The sequence below is a fragment of the Protopterus annectens genome, chromosome 6.part0 (genome assembly GCF_019279795.1).
Source record: "Protopterus annectens isolate FY-2018-M chromosome 6.part0, PAN1.0, whole genome shotgun sequence".
Classification (NCBI taxonomy): Eukaryota; Metazoa; Chordata; order Ceratodontiformes; family Protopteridae; genus Protopterus; species Protopterus annectens.
Window position 1 is genome coordinate 1,698,336,930 of NC_056737.1, and position 16,104 is coordinate 1,698,353,033.

The following is a 16,104-nucleotide window of genomic DNA, read 5'->3' on the forward strand; positions in this document are numbered from 1 at the left end:
TGTAGTTACAATTTTACATTCAGAGTGGGTGCAAGAGACTTACTTTTTGCAATCTGTTGGATAGCTAGTTTGCAATCCAGAGGAAAACATAGGAGATAACATTAGGTATGTCTAACTTTTCAATAATAACTTAAATGGGGATGGTGTCAAAGACCTTGACCAACTCAAGAAAAGCAGTGTGCACAGTGAATGCTGTCCACAGCCTCTGTAACCTTTTCACAGTTTACCAAGTTCCATAAACAAGACCCAGCCCTCAAAACCAATCAGAGGAGTCTAGATCAGTTGACAATTAAGGAGACAGACCTATTTACATAAAAGGAAACAGAGGTAACCCAGAAAGCTTGAGGCAGGTCTGGTATCCCACTTCTGACCCAGAGGGTGACGGAACTTACATGAAACAGAGTACAAAGGATTAGTCCAGATAAAATCAATTCAACTAGCAGATCTAGGAGACTCTCTCTGACACCATCTCTGTGGTAGGAATAGATGCCCTGTTGAAGTTTCATTTAGTTTATTCACTTAAGTAGGTAGACGGGCGAGTTCATGTTCTAGCACAGGTCTGATAATTTTATTTGAAGTTGTACAATATGTTCCAGACAGATAAGATGCTCATCTTCCCAAATGGTAATGATATTGTACATCTGCTGTGGAAAACTGGACTGCATGTCTCTATATAATGTGCGCTGATCTATGCATTTAATAAAAATACTTGACAAGTAGTTGCTGTGCTTAGGATGCTGTCTTTTTTGCTATTCATTTTAAATTTAATATGTTGCGAGTATTATTTGGGTAATGGGGTGGAATCTATGGCTAGAATTCCAGCAGTCTAAGTTATTCAGAAATCCCCAGCAATCTTTTTTTTTTCCAGGAAAAAAGACAGACATTGGCTGGAGAGGATCTTTTAAAAGTATCAGGTCCAGTATCAAATTCGCCTGAACCATTTATTGAACTAGTTGCACAGCATAATGCATCCGAGGTTATCCAAGTGCAACTAACTCTGGGCAAAACTGCAATCCAAATTGTAGCTTGCTACAGATCCACCACCATGCCCCAGGATTCCCACTCTTCTTTTCTTGATATACTGGAAAATATTAGGGTTCAACCAAACACCCTAATAATGGGCAATTTCAATTACCCCGCCATTAACTGGGAAAACTACTCATGTACCAACTCCTTCGCTCAACGCTTTCTGGAATTCATAAAGTCCAATGCCCTGGATCAACTTATCCACACCCCCACCAGGGGCAACAATATCCTAGACCTAGTCATTACCAACATGAGTGACCGGTGTTCCACACCTAAAGTCAACTCCTCGTTGGTCAGATCCAACCATAAGCTAATCACCCTAGATATCTGCATCCCGCCCCCAATCACCATTAAGGAAACCATGGTAAAAAATTTCTCAAAAGCCAATTTCATGCTTCTTAAGACAGAAGTGGCAAACTTCATGACACCCATGCAGATGGACAATACAGTTACTACTGCTGAATCCTACACAAATGCACTCTATAAGCGCTTACACGAGTGCATGGATCGTGCTATCCCAAACAGGACCAACACGCTATCCTCCAAAAAAAGGAACCCAATCTGGTGGTCCTCTGCCATAAACAAACTCTACAACAGAAGGAAGAAACGGTTGCAAAAGAGAGTAAAATCCCATGAGTGGAGGAGCTCCCTGGTCAGCCTCAGTAAAAAGCTGAGATCCCTTATAAGATCCTCCAAAGCTAGCTATGAAAACAAAATCGCCACTGATTCTAAGGGCAACCACAAAGCTTTCTATAGCTATGTCAAGAATCTCAATGGCAATACCCAGATCTGCTCTGAGTTACAGCACAACGGCACGAAAATTACAGAACCAACTGATATTGCCAACATCCTGGCAGATAGGTTCAGTGCCAACTTTACCCCCCCCACCACCCCCTAAAGGGCCCATATCTACACAGAAAGAATCCACAGTCCCTGTAATCACATCTATGCGGGTAAAAGCTGCACTCTCTAAAACCAAAAACACAGCATCCGTTGGACCGGACAATATCCCAGGCTGCATTTTACATGAACTTCAGAACGAACTAGCTCCCCAACTAAGCACCATGTTCAGTCATAGTCTCACGTCAGGCTTTGTGCCCACTGAATGGTGCACAGCAACAGTTATGCCACTCCACAAAGGGGAGCCACCACTGATCCTGGGAACTATTGCCCTATTAGCCTGATGAGCCTGGTCTGCAAGGCCATGGAACGTATCATCATGGAACTCATAAACAAAGACATTGGTAACCTCCAAACTCTGGACCCCACCCAGTTTGAGTTTGTGAAAGGCAGATCATGCCTTCTGAACCTGATCGACTTCTTTGAGGCAGTCACCAAAGCCGTAGACGAGGGTAAGGTGGTTCACACAGCCTATCTTGACCTTGCCAAGGCTTTTGACACCATCCCCCATTCTGGAATTATAGCTAAACTCACTAAACTAGGTATAAATCCCTACATCACAAGATGGGTTGCCGACTGGCTCACTGACAGAACCCACACTGCAAAAGTTGCAGACTCCAAATCTGTCTTCAAACCAGTGACAAGTGAAGTACCACAGGGTTCAGTCCTGGGACCTCTCCTGTTTGGTATCTATTTCTCTGAAGTACAGGCGAACACAGAAGGCCTCTGGCTAATGACGTTTAAAGATGACTGCAAACTAGGAGCCATAGTCAAGTTCCCAAATGATGTGGACATCCTACAGAAGGGCCTCACTGAGACAGATGCCTGGTGTCAGAGGCATGGCCTCAAGCTCAATGCCAAAAAGTGCATTGTCACCCCCTTTGGTAAAAAACTGGCAGTCTACTTAACACCAAATGTGTGATAAGAGACCTTGGAACCCAGGTGGACAGTAGTCTCTCCTTTGATAATCACATTGCCACAGTAGTCAGGACATCCTTCTATGTGGCACACCTCATCACAAAAGAGTTCTCATCCAGAAAAAAAAAAAAAAAAAAAGAGGTCATTGTTCCCCTCTACTCGGCACTCATTAGACCCATTACAGAGTACAACGCCCCTTTTGGAATGTACCTCACAAAACATCTGCAGCAGCTAGAAAGGCCACTGAAGTTCCTCACAAAGAGGATTACTGGCCTCAAACAGATGCCCTACACTGACCTTCTTAAAAAACTCCAGCTTTACTCTGTAGCATATTGCCTACTCCGAGGAGATCTCTGCTTAACTTATAAAGCTATGGTAAACCCAAAGCTGTTAGACATGCTACACCTAAAGAAATCCCAATCCCTCCAAGCTACACACTCTAGGGATCTAATCCTTGTCACCACAATAAACAGGACATTCTGGAGGGATAGATTCCTGTCCCAGAGACTTCCTATACTCTGGAACAAGCTACCCATCTATGTCAAGCAAAGTTCTTCATTAGCACTCTTCAAGAAAAATCTTGATGAGTGGATGGGAAATAGGAAATAAACCCTGGGGATCACTTTTGTGGCTCTGCTCGACAAGGGCACAGGAAATTAACTTTCTTGGGTGGCTTAAGCCAGGGAACCTTGTTGGCTAAGCTTACTTAGGCCCTTGGGCCGATAGCCTAGTACCTACCTATGAACCTAAAGTGGTTGTTTCATGAAGAGACTTTGAACTATGATACTAAGCTGTCACAGAAATACATACTATTTTGATTTCAAGAGGTCTTCTTGTAGGCAGGCTGCTTCATACTTCTCAACCTATTATTTCAAGAAATCTGGACAAAGGGACAGTCAGAAATAGGGAGCATGGACCAAAATCAGAGAGAGATTTTAAATTATTGCTCTACAAACCTTGAAAGTTGTTAGAATAACGTTTTGTGTTGGCACGTATTTTCTGAAGGGTATCTGTCTTATGTACTGACATCGATCCTCAATGATTTGCCAAAAAAAAAAAAAAAAAAAAAAAGCTGATGAAGAACAGACCAAAAACATGTGACAAAAATCTGGACAGTTGAGAAATATTAGGGTAGACAGGAATGACGATGAGAACCACTGGCAAGAATTATTAATCTGCACTACTGGCTGGCTCAGAACTCCTGTAGTGACAGGCAACAGCTCAAACAAAAACATAAAACCAATTAACTGCAGTAACCACATACGTAGTGGTAATCATGTCAATCAGAAAAAATGTTGCACAGAAAAAAAAAAACAAGTTCTGTTCGACTGGCAATAGGGAGTCCAACAGGGAAGGAATCAACAGCTACAGGATCTAATGTAGCCAGGAATTTCTCTGCAACACTGGCAAGAATTAACATATATCTCTTTGGAATTTTTTTCCTGAAAACATGGTTGAGGAAAGGAATATTATTTAAAGCATATCAAATCCCTATGGTTAAGGTACCAGAAGGAACACTACAACAAAGTAAACACATGAACCCAAACTCAAGGACAGCCTGACAGCTCAAGAGAGGTTGGAGAATATGTTGTTAGACTGTTAATCTTTTAAGACATTAAATTGTATTTCTCCAACAAACTGACACAAGTAGGGGAGGTAATGAAGCTAATCAGTTGCAATGATTCTGTCAGTTCAAACGCTAACTTGTTGAACTCATTTATGAATTTGTTTGGTTCTGACAGATTATGGATGAGGCGTTTATTACTGTGTATTTCCCCTTAATGTGTCACCTCTAAAAGATAGAGGCAGTTTTGGTTCCCACTAAATCTGAACAATTCAGTTGTAATGCTTTAGATATAAACAAAAGTTATGTACTTACCATAATGATAGATCCATGTTGTCGGATTTGTATCCATTTCAAACATGGGTTGTTGGATATGACTTGATCCGACCTCTGCTCCAGATCTGAAGATCTTTGGTTCCAGGGCTCTGACTCCTCCTTACCCATAATTCCCAGAACTCCATCTTATTACCTCAGATTGAGTTTCCCCCCTGAGATATTATATCCAAAAGTAAATCACTGCAATTATGCACTAGTGAAAACTCCCAATCAAGACCAGTTTCATAATGCATGACAGGAAAAATGGCAGGGTTATAAGACACTGGCAGTAATGGCTGCTCATAGATAGGAAAAGCCAAAGTCGACTGGTCATCAGAGTCCTATTTGTGACAATATGGCAGATGGCAGGTGGGAAAGATGCGGAACCAGATGAAAATCTGACATGGAGCTATGATTATAGTAGGTACATAACTTTCATATCCAGTGTTGTCTATTTTCATCTGATTCAACTATCGGACAGATTCCCAAGCATACAAGCCTGCGTGGTCTCAACGAAGGACATTTCTGAGGATGGTGGAGCCAAAGGACGAATGAGATGTAGACTGTTCACCCAGTCTGTAATGAGTCACAAATGTATGAACTGTTGACCAAGTAGCTGCTGCAAAAATACCATAAAAAGGTAATCTACAGGCAAAGGCTTAAAGAGTTGGCCACTGTGCTTGTGGAATAAGCCTTAGGTTTAGATTGCAGAGACAAATCCTTTTTATTGTACACAAAATTAAATACATTCAGACAACCATATAGACAGACTAACTATAGACACTGCTTTGCCCAACTTAGGTTTAGAGAATGCCACAAACAGTTGATCTGACATTCTGAAAGGTTTAGTTCTATGGAGATAAAATCTAAGCTGACAGACTTCCAGCACATGCAGCACATATTCACTTTTATTTCAAAATCATGGAAAAAAAGATTGGCAGATTTATCGACAAGAGTTAGATTCACTTTGGATGTCAGCTTATGAATGAAGGATGCATTACTTCTTAAGAAAACCTTGTTCATATGAAAAAACAAATATGGTGGCTTGCAGGAAAGTGCTTGCATCTTTGAAATTCATTTAGCTGAAGTGACTTCCACCAGAAAAATGGTCTTCCAAGAGAGGAACTTTAAATCTACTGATGCTAATCGCTCAAACTGTGACAAGAGTCAATATTTGTAACAGGATGGTAATATCCCAAGAAGGGACTGGGTCTCTGATAGGGGGTAGAAGAAATGTTTTCTTCAGAAAAGCTTTAAAAATCCTCAAAGAGGCTACAGAGGTGTTGTTCTAGCCTATGTGAAAGCTAGAGATGGCTGCCAACTGAACTTTGACAGCTGAGTAACGGGACCCGTTGTGAAAAAGTTCTGATAAAAATTATAGAAGGAACAGCAGTGGAAAATGGATCTATGCCTTTGGAAGCAACCAAAATGGAAAATGTCTTCCATTTGCTGCAACATATTTTCGTAGTGGTATGTTTTTGGTTCGCTGAGAGGAGAGGATCTGAATAAGAGGAAAGCGTGGTATCTCTGGTTAATGTTCATAGGTTCATAGGTTTATACTAGGCTATCTGCCCTAAGGCATTTATAAGCCTAGCCCAAAGTTTTGCGGCTTACGCCACCCCTTATATGAAAAAATACTGTACCCATTAGTTTGTTGTGCCTCTGTCCAGCAGTGACACAGAGATGATTCCCGGGGTAAACCTACGATCTCCCATCCACAGGTCAAGATTTCTCTTGAACACAGCCAGCGAGGTGCTCTGCCTCACATGGATCGAGATTTTATTCCACAGCATAGGGAGTCTCTGAGTGATAAATCTATCCCTCCAGCACGTCCTATTTATATCCGTGCTAAGGTTTAAGTCGCTTGCTCTAGTGGTTTTGGTGGATTTGGATTTTTTGAGGTGGAGCATGTCCATTAATTCCGGGTTGGACATGGCCTTGTATGTCAGGCACATGTCACCTCTGAGCAGACGGTATGCGACTGAATAGAGCTGGAGTTTCTTCAATCTGGCAGCATATGACAGATTTTGGAGTCCCTTTATCCTTTTGGTGAGGAACTTTTGGGGTCTCTCCAATTGCTGCAGATGTCGGGTGAGATACATCCCGAATGGGGCATTGTACTCGATCATTGGTCTGATAAGTGAAGAGTACAGGGGAACAATGACCTCACTAGATCTGGATGTGAATCCTTCATGATCAGGTGGGCAATGTAGAAGGTCTTTCTAACCACTTTAGCAACGTGAGTGTCAAAAGAAAGGCCACTGTCAACCTGGGTCCCCAGGTCCCTGATAACCTCTTTTGTGCTTAGTGGATTGCCACCTATATGGTAGCTTGGGGTTACCTTGTTTTTCCCGAAGGGTATGACTATACATTTTTTGGTGTTTAACTTCAGGCCATGGCTCTGGCACCAGCTATCTGTTTCCACGAGTCCCTTCTGAAGGATATCCGTGTCCGATGCACTTTCCACTATGGCGCCCAGTTTGCAGTCATCTGCAAACTTTGTCAGCCAAAGTTAGAATTGGAGGAAGCACACGATTAACTTCATGGCTTTCTCCAGTCCAGACAGGCATGTTAATAGCTATGGAGAGTGATCCAGTTTCCATGGAGGATGTACTAGAAGAGGCCACTGGAAGGGAAACCATGTTTGACAAGGCCAGAAAGGGGCAATGAGGATCGCTTTGGCCTTGCACATTTTTGCCTTCTGTATAAACTTGTTCATTAAAAGTAATGGGGGAAAGTATAGAGGAGATCTGGGGGACAACTGTAGACTCCGGTTATCCATCTATGACTGCCCCTAAGGAGGTATCAGGGCAAAGTAACTGTTGCACTTGTTCTTGAGGTGGGACGTTATTAGGTTTCAGCAAGGTTGGCCTCAGCAACTGAATACCAAGCCTGTCACTGCTGGACTGAGGAATCACTTGTGAGGCATCAAGACAGATCTACTCAAGTTGTCCTTCAGAACACTGGATGACCCCAGGATATGCATTGCTATTAGAAAGCAGTGGGAAGACATCATTCATTGCCAGACTCTCATGGCTTCCCAGCATAGGGTATAGGCATGGGCTCCTCCCATTTGATGTACCAGTACCAGACTACAGATATAATGTCTGCATTTCGATCACACCTCTGGGGAAAGCATCCTGAAAGGCATGTAATGATAGCAGGACCTCTCTCATCTCCAGAACACTGACGTGAAGATTGACCTCCATCTGGAATCAAGTGCCCTAGACCTAGAATGCAAGTGTCCGCTATCACTACTGCCACAGAAGAGTCCATTAAGAATAGACACCTCTCTACCACAGAAGACAATGTTTTCCACCAAGATATGTGTTGCTTGTAAATTTGACCAGATCTCATCTTGGAGTGAAGTGAATGTAATCTTTGGGAGGTTTGTGCTGCTAAAGCCTCTGAATAACCCTCATGTAAAATCTGGCAAATGGGACCATGATGATTTTGATGCTGTAAGGTCTAAAAAGTGAAGGATCAGTCTTGCTGGAGGACAGGGCTGTTGAAAAACTTGGGTTGCCATTAGATGATGGAAAGCACCCTGGAAATTTGAAATTGAACAATCTGTAAGCTTCTGTTGAGGTGGCTTCCAATAAATTATCTGCTGGGATGGCGTAAGCTGGCTTTTAGTCATACTGACCATGATGCTTAGATGCTGCATCGCATGGATTAGAAGGTCCTGATGGTGTGATAAGAGGCTGTCAGTGGTCAAATGCATAGCCACTTTGGGGGTAGATTGGAGGGTAGAAAAGTACAGTTTTGTACCTACCATAAATGTAGATGTCCGATAGACATGCAACTGCAGTCATCACATATGGGTTGTCCTGCCTCAGGCAGCCCTTAGATTCCAAAGTCTGGGTCCGACGTCGGCTGATGTCACATATCTCTCCGACGTCAGAGCGGCTGGAGTACATAAGCATCAGCCGACGCCATCTTCTTCAGTGTTTCTTGCCCCAGATGCCAGGTGCCCTCCAAGGAAGGCTGTAATCAAATTGGAAGACAAAAACAGGATTCCAGAAAAATAAATGAGCAATAAAACAAATACACCATAACAGATATCCTCAGCTAAGAGAAACAGGGATAGGAGTGGATCCTAGGCATAGAGGGGTATGGAGGGAGGGAAAATCCGACTGCAGTTGCATGTCTATCAGACATCTACATTTATGGTAGGTACAAAACTGCACTATGTCCTTCAAGAATGCAACTGCAGTCATAACATATGGGTAGAATACCATAGCTTAGCTGGGGGAGGAGGAATGCTCTAGGAAAAATATGGTGTGGCAATCAAACCCTGCAGGACTGCCGAAGCAAAGCCTGCTCTGGATCTGGAGTATAGAGGGAGATTGTAGTGTTTGGAGAATGTATGCACGGAGCTCCATGTAGCAGCTTCTAGAATGTCCTTAGTAGGCACCCCTCTTAAGAATGCTGTAGAGGTGGCTGTAGCTCTTGTGGAATGTGGTCTGACATTGGCTGGAACAGTCTTTCCATGAAAGGAATAACAAAATCTGATGCAATGTCCAATCCATTTTGAAATAGTCTGTTTTGAAATTGCTTTTCCTTGGACTGCAGGCGTAAGCTACAAAAGTTGTTCAGACTTCCTACTGGCCTTGGTTCTGTCCAGGTAGTATCGAAGTTGTCTGTGAATGTCCAAGGTATGTAACAGTCTTTCCCCTTATTCTCAGGATTGGGGAAGAAAGCAGGCAGATGAATAGCTTGATTTAAAGAAACCCTAGATACCACCTTTGGCATAAAAGTAGGGTTGGTCCTTAATGAAACCCTGTCTCTGTGAAAATTATGAACGGTGGTATTGCCATTAGGGCCTGTAGTTCAAACCCTTCTTGCTGAGGTAATTGCCAATAGGAAAGCTGTCTTCCATGAGAGAAATTGCAAGTCAACTGAAGCTGCTGGCTCAAATGGAGGTAGAGTCAGTTTTTCTAGGACAAAATTGAGGTCCCAGGCTGGCACTGGGGCCTTTCTTGGTGGCTTGATGTTCTTGATTCCCCTGAGGAATTGCCTTAGCAAAGGGTGTGAAAAGACAGGAGGATCAGTGTTATATCTAGCTGAAATAGCTGATGCATGTATCTTTATGGAAGAATATGAGAGGCCGTTCTTTAGCATATCCGCCAAATATTCCAAGATGAGTGGGATGTTCAACAATGATGCATCATGTCCCTTGCTGGTATTCCAATTGCTGAATCTCTTCCATTTTGCCAAGTAAACCTTTCTGGTGGATGGTCTTCGAGCCTCTGTTAGTATCCACTGAACTTCCTTGGAGAGAGATAGGTTGAGGTTATTTATGGGATCTCCCAGGCTGTTAGCTGCAGTGTCTGAAGGTTTGGATGCACTGTTTTGAGATTGTGTTGAGTCAAAAGTAGAGGCCATTGGGGAAGGGCCCACCTCCTGGTGTGACATATGCTCCGTAGTAGTGGGTACCAGTGTTGTCTTGGCCAGTCCGGAGCTATTATGATTCCCTTGGGTCTCTCTGCTTTGATCTTTAGTAATACTGAGGTCATCAGTGGCAGAGGTGGGAATGCATAGATTGTTAGGAAGTTCCAGTTGAATGAGAGAGCATCTATATTCCAAGCTTTTGGATGGTATGTCCTTGTGCAGAATTTTTGTAGATGATGGTTGAGGTGAGAGGCAAATAGGTCTACTTCTGGCCTGCCCCATGTCGAAGTGAGTTGTGTGAAGATCTTCGGATGTAACCTCCACTCGTGTGGATCTGTGAAATTCCTGCTTAGGCTGTCCGCCAACACATTGTCTTTGCCTGGAACAAACTGGGATTGTAACTGGATGTTTAGGCTCAGTGATTTTTCCCAAAGATGCATTGTCAGTCTGCAAAGGGGGTAAGAGTGGGTGCCCCCTTGCTTGTTTATATACCACATCACAGTGGTGTTGTCTGTCTGTATCAGTAAATGGCCTTGCTGAAGTTGGTGTTGAAAGGCCTCGATGGCATGCATTACTGCCAGCATTTCCTTTTGATTTGTATACAGATGTGTTTCCTTTTGAGACCATTGTCCTTGTATACACCTGCCTTCCATGTGCGCCCCCCATCCAAGGTCTGAGGCGTCTGTGGTCATGGTCTGTGTTATCTGTGGTTTTTTGAATGACATACCTGTGTTTGCCTGGCTCACCGAGGCCCACCATAGGAATTCCTTTTGTAGGCATGGAATGAGCGGTATGGTTGTCTCCAAGTTGTTGCTGTGCTGAGACCAAATGCTTTTTAGGTACCATTGAAGCTTTCTCATGTGTAGTCTTGCTAATGGAACCAGGAGAATGCAGGATGCCATGTAACCCAGGGCCTGTAGGAATCTCCTTGCAGTCATCTGGGTGAGTTTTGCTAAACCTTTGAAGTAATGAGTTAACTTCTCTTGCTTGTCTTCTGTCAGGTAAGCCATTTGAGAGGCTGTGTCTAATTTGGCTCCTAAGAATATTATTTGCTGGGATGGCTGCAGTCTTGACTTTTGGAAGTTGACTGTGTATCCCAGAGCTTGAAGTAATCGTATGACATAGTCCAAGTTTTTTGTCAACATCAATTTGTTGTCCGCTTGTACGAGGCAGTCGTCCAGGTACGGGTAAATTTGTATCCCCTGAAGCCTGCAATGAGCAATTACTGAAGCCAGGCATTTTGTGAATACTCTGGGCGCAGTAGATAAGCCAAATGGCAATGCTGAGAATTGATAATGCTCTGGCCCTGCAAGAAATCTGAGGTATCTTCTGCAGCTGTGTCTGATAGGGACATGCAGGTATGCCTCCTTGAGGTCCAGAGTAATCAGCCAAGACCCCTTGCCCAGCATGGGAAGGAGTTGCTGTAGAGTCAGCATTTTGAACTTTGGTACTATGAGAAAGGTGTTAAATGCGGACAAATCCAGTATTGGTCTCCATTGAGATTCTTTTCTTGGAACAAGGAACAGTCTTGAGTAAAACCCCTGGCCTTGTTCTTGTTGTGGAACTCTTTCTATTGCTTTCATCCGAGTCAGCAGAGAGATTTGCTTGCTAGCCTCTGCCCTCTGGGTTTGTGGTAGGTTTGGCATGCCTTGTTTTCTTGGCAAGGTATGAAAATGGAACCTGTAGCCTCGGTCTATAATGTCCAAAATCCATTTGTCCTTTGTCAGTCTGTGCCAATTTTCTGCAAACAGAGATAATTTCCCGCCCAAGGGAGCTTCTATTTGTTCCCTGGTAGGCGGAAGTAGAGGAAAATCATTGAGATTGTGGCTGTGGGGCAGGTGAAACCCCTGCGTCACTTCTTTGGTTTCCTGGCTGCCATTGTCGTCCCCTGTAAGGACCTCTGTATTGGCCTCTTCCTCGGCCACGTCTGTTTTTACCCCTTTGAAACTTTTCTGGATTAGGAAAGGACCAGTTTTTTGAAGGCCAATTCCTACTGAATCTGGGGGGTTGAACCTGGAGGAAATCTTTCACCGTCTGAACTGATTTTGCTTTTTCCTCGATGGTCTTTAACACATCCTTAGCATTAGCACCAAAAAGCTTGTTCTTTTCCAAAGGTGCATCCAGAAGATTTGCCTTTACATGATCTGGTAGAGGTTGATCTTTTAACCATGCATGTCTACGAATGACTGCCCCTGTCATAGCTGCCCTACATGAAGCTTCCAGTGCATCATATCCACACTGCAGGAAGTGATTGCTTACTTGCTGAGTGTTATGTACAGCTTCCTGCAAAGCCTTCCTGTCTAAAGGATCAGGAGTGGCCAATGTTTTTGTAAATCTTCTAACAGGAAATCCTGATATTGTAACATATGAAAAAGGCAATTCAAAGCTCTCATAGATAAGGTAGTGGATGTGTAAACCTTTTTGCCCAATCTCTATAATGACCTAGCTTCCCTGTTGGAGGGCAATGGATTTTTAGAGGTGGAAGCTGAAACTCCTTTAGGCCCCTGAGAAATAGTTTCCAAATCAGCAGTATGGGCCCTGAATAAATGGGAATGAGTTTCTGGGACCCTGTAATACCTGTCTGGCTTGGCTGGAGCAGGAGGAAGAGAGTCAGGGGTAACACTAGAGTCAGAATATAAATCATCCAAAACATCAAGTACAGGAGGAATAGCTAAGGGCCTGTGCTGGGGCTTCTTAAGGAAAGTCCGGCGTTTTCTGGAATCAGAATATTCCTGGCCTTGCCACTTGAAATGTTCCCTCATGGTATGCAGAACTTCCCCAAAAGAAATATCCTCAGGAGGGGAGGCCGAGGGGATGGAATCCTCTGCATCCGAGTCCTCATAGGTCTGGAAGAGCTCTTCCTGGCTATCAGAGTGGACAGAGCCCTCAGAGTCTTCATCTGACAGAATAGGGTCAGAGGGTTCAACCCGGGGCCTTTTATCAGAAGGAGGCTGGGATCCTCTCTCAGGATGGGCCTGTGAACCTCTAATCATAGAAATTAAGTCAGCAGCCATAGACATCATTTGTGTCTCTGGAGTAGGCTGAGGAAAGGTTTTAGTAGTAAGATGTTTTGTTTTGCTGGCTGCCTTAGCCCTGGTGTAGGCCTTAATAGACATGGCCATAGGAGGCCTGGCAGCTGCACGTGCAGGAGTGACCTTGTCTACAGCAATGGTCTCGGGCATTTCCTCGGTTTCGGTATCCGGAGGAAAATCAATAACTGGCGTCGGAGTGATATCCGGAATCGGAGTCGTCGGTAATGCGGTGTCTTCGGTTCGGAGCGGTGGAGAGACCGTCTCAGAGGGAACCGGAGCACTCGCGATATGTTTTGGCGTGGAGTCGGTGGTAGACGCGGGCCGAGAATGTCGGTCCCGGTCTTTTCATTTCTTGGGAGTTTGCGATGTCGGAAGTTCCGACGGCATTGTGTAAGCGAATTTTTCGCCGAAAAAATCTTCAGCGAACTCCGCCCGGCGCCTGAGAGTGCGCTTGTTGAAGCGAGCACAGGCTACACAGGCAGAGACGTCGTGGTCTGGGCCAAGGTAAGGAAGACAGTAAGAGTGGAAATCCTTATGAGGTATTTGTTTACCACAAGAAAGACAATTGTTAACTTTTTCAGTAATTTCTGACATCGGCTGAGGCAAGAAAAGGTCCCCAACGGGGTACTTAGCTTTTTTGATGACTTCGGAATCGAAGAATACAGGAGCTGACCGACCGGCACTTGCGAACTGCTTCTGCTTCGGGCACCGCGCGGCAAGAAAGACTGAAGAAGATGGCATCGGCTGATGCTTATGTACTCCAGCCGCTTTGACGTCGGAGAGATATGCGACATCAGCCAACGTCGGACCCAGACTTTGGAATCCGGCCGACCGAGGGCTGCCTGAGGCAGGACAACCCATATGTTATGACTGCAGTTGCATTCTTGAAGGACATCCTGGAAGTCTACTGTCTTTTGAACATCCACCAGTAGAATACTCAAGACTTGGACACCAGTTGGAGATCTCTAAAATCTGGTAACATGAGCTAGGTAATTCAGTGTGCTTAGTGCAAAAGTTGCTGAAGCATACGTTTATTTCCCAGAATGGTCCAGACCCAAAGATTCTCTATTAGGGGGATGAAACAAGGAACTTTCTTCAGAAATTCCTTCTTTGTGCCTGCCAGTACAGCCATCATATTCACAGGAGGACTTTGCTCCAACATTTCCTATCTGCAGGAGTGGAGTGAATCATATCAGGCTTCTTAGGGATGGGGCTCCACCACATCATGGTCCTTCCATGCCCACTGAGACATCAAGTCAATCAGTGGGTTAACAGGTTGTACCAGCCAGGATAAAGATGAGCAGGAACCAAAGGCTTCCAGGAGCATGAACTCATCTGGAGAAGGGACTTAATGTAGACCACCCCCCCTCTCTGTTTCATCAATTAGTGGATATTACCAACAGCGATGTCCTCAGATGGGGATCTTGGGGAGCCTTTGCCTTTATCCAAATCAGTCTTCGGTGACAGACTCTGGGGAAGAGTAAGTGCTTTTCTTTGCATGTCTGTTTTCTATAAATAGTCTGGGGGTAGGATCAGAGGTCTCAGAAACAGACTGGGAGCTTATATAGCAGGTTGATTAGGAAACTTGTGTAACCAACTGTCCCTGTCTGACAGAAAGATGAGAAGAAGAAGCTGATTCCAGTCAGGGTGTAGATGGTGCCGACCAGGATGAAAGCATCTTTTTCCCTCAGCATCAAAAGGACCCGCTCAAAAGCCAAGGATGCCACCAGCTTCACTGATGCTTTCCTATCCTCAGAAAGAAATAAAAACTTGGAACTCATGGGCCTCAACACCAAGGTATATCTCTGTGTCAAGCTATCCAGCACCAATGCACCAAGTGTAAGAGATGGTTCCAAAATCTCACAGGTGAACAATATTCCAAAGCTCCAGTGCCAAAACTTCAGCTCCAAGAATCCTTTAGATCCAAACATGATGGAAGGGAACCTGTAGGAGTCTAAGTCACTTGACTTACTGGATCCAGGAACAGCACTCAAGGACAGACTGGGTCTAAGACCACTGCCACCAAAGGGTGTACCAGTTCCAGAAAAGGCACAAGATGGGGGGTAGATGGACCAGCTCTCTATACACTACCAGAAGAAAGCAAGATAACCCTGAGCTGTAACTATATCCTGAGAAACTTTCTCATCATTCTGTGGATGTCCTGTTCAGTCAGACTTTGATGACCAGGACGACAATACCACCAATGGTGTTCTTGAGTGTCTCCTCTCCTGAAGAGTAGGAGAATGCATTATGGACTTGCTGGATCCGGGAAGAATCTGGAATGAGCAACAGACTTACAGTGCTGAAAGACTGTTGGCCATGAAAGTCTCAGTACCTTGGTATCAGATACTGAATCTAATGTCTGATCTGGAGACTGCTTGTGGGACTTTTCAGAGTCCAACTTTTACTTTTCTTTTGTCTTTAGTCTTCTCTAACTTCTTTTCCTTGTTAGGTTTGTCTTTGGAATTCTTAACTTTGGTGCAAGGTGAAGAAGCAGAAGAGGAACAGATGGCAGATTCTATCTGGGAAGGAAATAGTCTCTTCAGTATCAGTTTCTTCCTTCCAGTCTGAGGAACAAGCCTGACACTAAGTGCCAAAATGAGTGGTGCCTAAACAATACACACAAAGGGAGCAAGGGTCTTAGGGCAGCAGCTTGTGCCCACTTTTCCATGCACTTTTGAATCCTTGACCATTAGCCATAGAAGAGGTAGAAAAAACACACAGCAAAAAAGACCTAATTAAAAAACACTCTTAAAGCACAGCATGCATAACAATAAAAAATCTAATTACATTAACACTATAGAAGATACAGTCTGACCATACCTACAGTTTCTAACAATTCTAACAACCTAATCTAATCTAAAGCTTACTCTAACACTAGCAATTCTAATTATAAAGAAACTATAGAGGGAAAGCTCTATCAGTAAGGGAGAAGTATGAATGAAGCCTTCCAAA